The sequence below is a fragment of the Ambystoma mexicanum genome, chromosome 4p (genome assembly GCF_040938575.1).
Source record: "Ambystoma mexicanum isolate Mex_15411 chromosome 4p, UKY_AmexF1_1, whole genome shotgun sequence".
NCBI classification, from domain to species: Eukaryota; Metazoa; Chordata; class Amphibia; order Caudata; family Ambystomatidae; genus Ambystoma; species Ambystoma mexicanum.
In genome coordinates this window covers 1,194,665,679-1,194,675,033 of record NC_090927.1, presented here as the reverse complement: position 1 = coordinate 1,194,675,033, position 9,355 = coordinate 1,194,665,679, and the positions used below count along the sequence as shown (strand labels likewise).

Sequence of the window (9,355 nt, the reverse complement as noted above, 5' to 3'; positions counted from 1 at the left end):
AAATTCTGCGAGGCACAGGTTGGAATTCAGCACCTGCTAGCATATCAAGTAAAGCTCAGAGCGGAGGGGAGAGGCAAATGAGTCCTTAACACTGCGTCAGCAAATGGCTGCAGCGGCAGCAGTGTGTACTAGTGGCGGTCAGAGAAAGATCAGCTTGTATATTTTTGTGTATATTTGGATTTTCCCAGTTCCTGACGGAGTAGCAGACCCTTCCCTCCTGTGTTACATGCCTGAAAGGTATCAGGCATCTTTTCACTGATGTTAGGAAAAACGAAATCCTTGAAAGTTGAGATATATATATCATTTTTAGGTAAACCACAATGTAGGATAATCGAATTTTGGCAGAAAACAAACATAAAATACAAGTGTGTTTATGCTGGTGCAGTTGTGCTTGCATAATCTATATTGAACTTATGAGCCCCTGTGAAACAGACCAGTGCGAAAGTGCACCTGTTGTACTCATGGAACGACCACTTAGCCTTTCATCCTTCTGTAATGTAACAGTTTTTAATTAGAGCAGTGCTAAGAAGTTGCAAGACTCCATGTAAGAACATCAAACATGCAATACCTCATGGAAGGCACAGCAGTGTTTCAAATGCCTTAATGGCCCCTGGCCTTTAAAGGTGGCTCCTACTCTCTCTGCCATACTGAATGGACCATGGACTTTAAAGGTGGCTCGTACCTTCTGCCATCCGTAATGGCCCATAGACTTTAAAGGGGGCTGCTAGCCTCTGTCGGTCTTAATGGCCCATGGATTTTAAAGGTGGCTCCTAACCTCGGCCGTCTTTAATGGCCCAAGGAATTTAAAGGTGGCTCCTAACCTCTGCCGTCCTTAATTGCCCATAGACTTTAAAGCTGGCTCCTAATCTCTGCCGTCCTTAATTGCCCATAGACTTTAAAGCTGGCTCCTAATCTCTGCCGTCCTTAATGGCCCATAGACTTTAAAGCTGGCTCCTAACCTCTGCCGTGCTTAATGGCCATGGACTTTAACGGTGGCTCCTAGCCTCTGGCAGTCTTAATGGCCCATGGACTTTAAAGGTGTCTTCTAACCTCTGGTGTCTTTAATAGGCCAAGAAATGTAACGGTGGCTGGTAACCTCTGCCATGCTTAATGGCCCATGGACTTTAAAACAGGCTCCTACTCTATGGCGTCATTAATGGCTGATGGACTTTAAAGATGGCTTCTAATCTCTGCCGAAGCAATGTTTAAGTGTCTTGGAAACAGCATCTATGGATTTTTCGAACCAGAGCCAAATGTTCTCATAGGTAAACAAGAACAAGAATTGGGACTAGACATAGTTCACCTGTTTTGCATTTTTCCAATTGGCTAACAAATTCTCAAATGCAATTACGAAGAGTATTCTAAAAATGTGTGCACTAACGGCCAGTTCAACATGTCCCCCACCACGTATCTAGGATCCATGACCCCCATTCACAAGGCAGACTCCCACCATGCTCACCATAGCCCTCTACACTCTTCACCAGTAATCAGCCAGGTCTCGACATTTATCTATTACATTTATTGACAGCGCCCAAACCCGCATGCATCACGGCCAGTGCTTAATTAGTAAAAAAATAAGTGCCAGTCCCCAAAAAATATTGGCCCCATAATACCGGGCACGGCGCCACCCGCACCAGTTCAGTGCTAGACCTAGACCGGCCCACCAGCCCATCACACTGCTGCTGCTTCATGTCACATGTTTGGCGTTGCATGAGCAACTGCTGGCACAGGCTAGTAGTGGGATGGATGGGGAAGGGCACACATGGGTTGAGAAAGTATAATGCTTTCAAGTTGGAAAATACTTGTTATGGTAGGTGTAGTGGTTCCAGCATTCCGGCAACCCCAGAGGCAAATGAGTGCCAAAAAATGCCAGAGGCAAAAAGACTGGGGTTATAGCCCCCTCAATCAATCCCCTCCTTTAGCAACGCCTGCTCCTCCTCACCCCCGCCCACAGACTCAACTGTCCCAAATGTCAATAAGGTAATGCCCAAAGGCCTGGTCCAACAGGGAAACGGGGGTCTCTTTTGTATGCTACCATGGGCATGTTTCATCACTTAGTGTTAGTGCAACGTGCTGTCGGCAGTATTGGCCAATTTCACTTGCACAGTGTGCATGAAAAAGCAACATTAAACACGCACTTTCCCCAAACTAAAATCTCAGTTGCTATGAATTAAGGTATACATTATTATATGTATTGGTGAATTATACAGATTAACTATTCAAACGCGCCACTGGCATCCAAAGTGCACAAACTGAACATTATTCGGTGTTCCATGAAGTAAATGTTGCCATCGATAAATCGTACATTGTGTTTGAAAAGGCATTTTAAGTCCCGGTGCCTATTTGAATCCCCCTTCTGGCCTTTCTGATCATTACCGGCAGGGGGCCTAATTAGGGCAACTGCACCAGTGTCACAAACTCACAAATGAAGAATGCGGTGCTGCATTGCATTTTTTGGCTATTCTGCTCCACTGGTGCTAAACTGCACTGTGCACAAGGCAATATTGTGGATGATGGGGATGAATTGCACTGGGTGACATGTTCAACTTCTTCATTTTCATTTTTTCTACAAATATTAATGCGTCATTGATGCCGGCTCACATCCACCACACATTAAAAAGAAAGCCACATACCAAGGTGAATGTCTGAACCACTGATATATACCATCACCATGTTTAATAATGGCCTGGTCGAATTAGTGGCACCTGACAAGTGTATAATAACACAGAATGGCCATTTAGTGCTATTATTGTTTGTATATATTTGCTTGCATAATGACGTGAACGGTAGGGTAGCCACCTAACTTGCAGGCATGCAACCCTACTGCCGTCCCCCTTCAGACTGCGCCCTCTCTCTAAGCAGACCGAGACAATAAATAGGAGGTTTCCGGCTGATTGAGCCCTTTATATACCTCCCTCGCAGTGTCGGTAGAACGGACCGTGATAAAAACCACCTCTTAAAACTAAATTCGTCACACACACACGCTGTTGCCATAACTGGGCCACCCCGTAAAGCAATTCCTTTTTGGACCTGTGACAGACATGGCACGTCCCGAACTGCCACAGAGGGCGCTCAACTCACTGAGCTATTTTACCAGCCGAAGCCCCTTAAGCACAAAAACTCGTGCCAAATAAAATTGTTGTTCCTGTGCACCGCATTGGATGGAACAACGAGCGAAGCAAATCACAATCCATGCATGTATTGTAACGCAGCACATAAACCCTTCTCATTCCAGTTCCTGGCAATAACCCCCCTGGCGTAATCCACATAGCTAAATGGTCTTAAAACGAGTGCGGCTTGGTGTCCATCCACAAAGTGCTATGCTGGCGTGCTCCCCACCCCCACTTAGGCACCCACACCAGCTGGGGAAAACAAGCGTGAATAAATCACACCAAGACATAGTGATGCCTATGGGGAACAAACTCTACATGCCTCTCTGCCCTGCGCTTGTGATCCTACCAAAGAAGGGATCTTTAACACTGAATGAAAAATGGGAGCAGGCGCAAAGCCATCCGAATGAAACATCGTAACTTAAAGTGTCCCGGCCATCACTACAGTGATTGTAATAACAAACCCCATGCACAATTGAATTCGAAAGAAACTACGGTTATGGCGCCCATTTCCCATATGACCTTAATCGAGGTGATGGATATTACTGCGTTAATATTAATTAATTTGCAATGCTAGACTGCAGTCCCACAACATTATTTGTTTCCTTTGGCTAGAGAGCTTAATTAAAAACGCCCGTCTTGTCGATGGCCACTAGTAGTCAGTTTGGCGATCGGCCTGCAAAAAATAAATAAATAAATAAAATTAGATTCCAAGTTTATTCCTACAATGGCTGCTGCAGCATGGAGAAAATGCACAGCTGAGCTTAACTACCAACAGATAATTGTCAAGATACATATGTGGGGGGGAGAGGGGCTAAACCCACAGGTGCACTTTTTATAAAACATTTTCAGAAAACTGAAAAGGCGTGCGTCCCGGCGGCCAAATGCGACATGCCTGATGATAGGTAGCTCGAACCCTGCATGTGGTTTCTGATAGACTGATGCTCTACACATTGAGCTATTGATGTCCCAAGCACAACTAGCCATCAACTTTACAGTGACATAAATAATCAAATGCAACACGCGGCTGCGCCAGCCATGCCCAACTGCCCATGTACGGCCAAATCACAACATGGCTTTAAATTAACGGGGCTAATGCGCTAGCCTAATTAATTCCCCCGGAAAGCAGATGTCACAGGTTATCCAAATAACACCAGTGGCCCCCTCACCATCACCCAGGGCATAACTAATGTTTAACCCTTCGTCGCACCTGCCTGCCGAGCCGCCTTTTGAGCAGGGCAGGCCCATCGGCAAGCCCAGAAAACATTTGCACACACCCAGTTGCCATACCATCCCGCTGCTAGGACTATGCTAAGAGCAGCAGCCACACGTCATCATGTAATTTCACTGGCTGGAGACTCAGATGAACAGCCAATGAAAACTGTACATTCTGTGTTACTATACAGAATGTATGAAATACTGCATTGGCTGTTTGTTGCTATACTCCCAGGCCCAGCAGCCAGCCATGGCCTGCAACTGCAAGCAGAGCCGCAGAGCAGACTCGTAATGATTTATGATCTTGGAACTTTGGAAACTGACCAAACAAAGTAATTTCACGTGCCTCAGCCATGTTCCGGTCCCCAAAAAAGAGTGCCGGTGTTGGGCACCGGCAACCACCCCCACAAATTAAGCACTGATCATGGCGCTGGAGCAATTTAGTGAATGAAAACAATCAGGGTACAGTAAGCCAAGTTATACAGGGACGATAGTCAAGGTCGCCCGTAAAAGAGAACTAGTCTCATTTGTCAAATAGCCATGTCTTAAGTCGTTTTCAGAAAATTAGGTAGGAGAGTTCTTCTTGGATTTGAGGGGGAGGGCATTCCATAATGTTGGGGCAATGAAAGTGAAATTGGCTCCCCCTGCTCTTTTCCTAGTGAATCTATGAGTGGCGAGGGCCAATGAAGTATAAGAGCGCAGGCAGCGAGGAATGAGTTGATTGAGAAAAGCAGTTGCAACGTTGTGGACGCATCTGTGTGGTATGGAGAGGATCTTAAACTCGATGCAGGCTTTCATTGGCAGCCAGTGGGCTTCCCATCTAACATGGGATAATCAGAGCGCTATAGGCCCCAGACAGCCCGGAGGGCATTGCTCTGAATCAGCTGAAGTTTTATACGATTGTTGGATGAGTTGCCTGAGAGAATGGTGTTACCGCAGTCCAGATTGCTGCCAATGATGGCCCTAGCAAGGGTGAGACAATTGTCAGTGGACAGACATTTTCTGGTGAGGTTGATGTGCTTGGTGAGTTAAGCTGCTGATGAGGCAGGTGCCTTGACGTGCTTGTGCATAGCTAGTTCTGCATCTAGGTGGACGCCGAGGGTTTTAATGTGGCATGAGATGACAGTGAGATTGCCATTGATGGAAAATGAGGGAAGCGCTGGGTTCAAGCTTTTGAGTCGTTGTCGGGAGCCAACAATGAGGAGCTCTATTTTATCATCATTCAGGCAAAGATGTGTTCAGCCATCCAAGCCTGAATTATGCTGTAGATGTGATTTATGTTGGCAGAGTCAGTGGTGTGGTTCCCGGTGAGCTTTATCAATGTTTGAGTGTCAGCAAAGTTTGTGTAGGGGAACCAAAGAGGGTTGAGGTGGTCGAAGAGGGGTTTTGTGTGCATATTGTACAAAGTGGTTGAAATGCAGGATCCTTGAGGAACACCGTAAGGCACGGGAATAGGGTCAGTTGCTTCTGAGCCAGCGAAGACCCCAGATGAGCGCACGCTGAGAAAGGTTTTGATCCAATCGGCTACTTCTTTGGAAAAATTAAATGTAGTTGTGAGGTGCTGGCACAGAAGGTCATGGTCGAGCAAATCAAAAACAGCAGAGAGATCAAGAAGGAGTAGGATGGCCAGTCTTCCAGTGTCACGGATACCATTGCGCTGGATCTTGAGGTTGAGGAGGGCGCCCACCGTGCTGTGCCTGGGTCTGATGCCAGATTGTAGAGGGCCAAAGAGATTGTGGTTTTCCAGGTAAGCTTGGAGATGAATGTAGGCAGTATGATCAAGAATTTTGAAGGGGTAGGGTACCCTTGCATTTGGAAAGTTTGAGGTTTTTGCTGGAAGAGAGGACATCAGGAGGAAATACTTTGGCGAAGCGGAAGTGTGGGGTGGTGATGATGATAGGGGTTCAGCAGGAAGGATGGGAGATGCATCAGTAGCTCGTAGTGTTTTATTAAGGATGGTTTTGTTTTTCACCAGTGTAGTTTTATTAGTCAATGCGGATTGGACAGTGGTGCAACACGTTTTGTCCTTCGGGAAGCCAGCAACGGGGGTGGGGGCTGGGAATTCGAGTTCTTTGAAGATTTTAACTTGGCGTTTTAACTGGCTTCCTTAATTCTGGTGATGTAGATGCAGGATTTAGTGGTTATGATGGCAGCTTTGTAGGTTTTAGCCACGGTGAGAAAGGCTTCTTTGTGGGCTGTGGAGGGGTTCCTCCTCCAGAGGTGTTCTTTGGCTCGTTTGTGTTTGTACAGGCTGATTAGTTCATCAGTGAACCAATTGTGAATGGTGGATTTCTTCTGGAGGGTAGTTTTGAGAGGGGCATGGAGGTCAAGTGTGTGTAGTAGTACAGAGTTGTAGGTGGCAAGGATGGTTTCAGGGTCATTGCTGTCAGGCCGTGAAGCAAGGAGGCAGGAGATGGTGGGCGCAAGCAGCTTAGTTGTGAGTTTGAGAGTGTGTCTAGAGGTAATGGGGAGGCAGATGGTCTCATTGCGCACAGATGGGGACTGTATTGGAAATAGGAAATGGATTAGAGAGTGATCTGTCTAGGGCACAGGATCAATGGAAGTAATCCTGATGGGCAGGTTAAGGTGCATGAGTAAATCCAACAGATTGTCCACAAGATTGTGGAACTCTCCCGTCCCCTGCACACCCTTTATACTGTAGAAACAGTCAATATTTCTATACAATGGTAATATTCAGTTTCTTTCAGAAAAAAGAAGAAATTAATGAGAGAAGCTAATTCATGACACTATTATAATAAAACAGAATGATGGGGACCATCGGTTTTAATTGAATTTTAAATTAATTGTTATAGATATGAATTTCAATTCATTCATCATCCAGTCTTTGTAAACATAATAACATAAATGTGTTCATTTTGAGGTTACATTCAATATTATAATACAAGGGCATACAAGGTACTCATCACACTTTCTATACAATAGGCTTTTCACATGGTATATCCACAGAAAGTAATGATGAATATTTTCTCGACGCGTTTCGGGGTGTCCCCTTCTTCAGGAATTGATAGCCCTCTTCATTGCCGTTAATCTTTGTTTCGTCTATAATGTATGATACAATGATCAAATTTTAGATTCTCACTGATAACTGTCATTTAACTCTTGGGAGAAATTTTTAATAATAATCACCTGGATGTTCAATGTGGAATATCCTAACTGGATTTATTATCAATAGCAATATCAGCCCAATAATGGTTATTCAACCTGTAGATGTGATAAAAAGACAATAGGGAAAGCTCAATTAAAAACGGGATCTTAATTCATGAAGGAAAATCTAGTCATGTAATATCTAAGAAAAAATATTACCTTTCGGTATTTCTGTAAAAAGCTACTACATCCATGGAATGGGTCGCTGTGGTATGTAGAGAGTCCTCAGGTACGGAGGTAGTGCAGTAATGGGCGATTCCTCCACTCGTGTCTGTAAAAACACGTATATATACTATATTAGATACACGAAAACAATGGGGTGGGATCATTCTGTGGAGAGTATTCTGTGAAGGCCTCTAGGCTCATGATATGCAATTGGGGAGCTGTTTACAAAGGATTCTCTTACCTCCTTCCTGAGAAGATGGCCGGTGCTGTAGCTCGAACCGTTCTACACGGTTTTCGCTAAAGATGGCCACTATTTACATTATGACGTCATCACGTCGAAGCGTGACGACGTCACTATGTTTAGAACGTCAGCGTGTGACGGGAAAACAGACGTCATACGGACATATTTTAGAAAACAATGTGTAATTAACCAATAGTATATAGGTGTATATCTATACTGGTGCAGGGAGTTTGAGTCAAATGAAATAAAGGTGAAAAGAGTCGAAAGATAAATGTGAGGAGTGTCTCATGTAACTTCTGGGAAATCTATTGTTTACCACGGACAAAAGTTAATCGAATATTGGACATCCGTGTGTTTACTATTTCAAGAGAAGCATGCTCACATTCTATGGTCTGTAACTTAATACATCCTATGTCAGTAAAAAATCATCCTAAGTGAACTGAACAAATTCAAAAATGTATTTAACAGCAATTGATATTGTATCCACACTGGGTTTCTGATTGGGTCAGGGGAAACAGTATTTAGTTACAAAAATGAGGCTAAACTGTAATCTTCGTTCATCCCATTGGGAGCTAGACTGTTTAGTCTCTCTATCCAGAAGATTTCCCTCTGGTTCATACGTCTGGCATGATTGCCACCTCTTGGGGCTCTGTTCACAATTTCCAAAATCACAACCTTTAGTTGAGAAATATTATGTTTCTTTATGGAAAAATGTCTTGCTACAGGTGAGTTAACACTGTTGGTACGTATGTTACTTTTGTGTTCATTCCAGCGCTCCTTGGCTTTCCTTTGTGTCTGTCCAACATAGTAAATGCCGCATGGGCAGCTTAAACCATAAATGATTGATTTCGTGTCACAAGTGGCAAAATCCTTTAGTGGGATTTTTTGGCCATTTGATGGGTGTCTTACATAGCTTCCCTTCATTATGTTGTTACAATTGCCACAACTGAGACAGGCAAACGTACCTATTTTCCTCTTGGTGAGGGTTCTTTGATTGTCCACTCTCGGTCTTTCTGCTTTAACTAGGCTATCCCTGAAGTTCCGACCCCTCTTGTAGGCGATTATGGGTGGTTCAGGAAATAGTGATCCAGTGAAGGGTCCAGCGTTTGACGTGGGTATGGTAGTTGACTGCTTGGGCAAAACACATTTCCTGAAGGGAGGCAGAGAGGGCAGTGGCCTTGAAGTCTTTCGTATCATTAGAATCAAGGTCAAAGTCACCAAGTAGTAAGAATTTAGTGTTGGGTTTGAGGAGTGGTGCAAGGAGGAGAGGGATGTCTGTATCGGGGGAGTTGGCATGGTTGGGCTGGCGGTACAGTAGGAGGATGGTGATGGTGGTTTGGGGGTTAGGTTCCAGTTTCATGAGCAGGAGTCATAGCCTGGCAGAGGCTGTAGCGGGGCATCTCTGATGGGAATGGAAGACTTGGAGATAATGGTAACTCCTCCAACTGGTTGGACTCTT

The 9,355-nt window shown here is 44.7% G+C and overlaps 1 long non-coding RNA gene across 1 annotated transcript; it reads right to left on the bottom strand.

Annotated features, from left to right (window-relative positions):
* Nucleotides 1-7,075: 7,075 nt before the first annotated feature.
* Nucleotides 7,076-8,972, bottom strand: LOC138453723 (uncharacterized). The gene is made up of 2 exons (XR_011260507.1): nucleotides 7,473-8,972; nucleotides 7,076-7,385 (listed from the first exon to the last, which is right to left on the bottom strand). It is a non-coding gene; the product is annotated as an uncharacterized lncRNA (long non-coding RNA).
* Nucleotides 8,973-9,355: the final 383 nt, after the last annotated feature.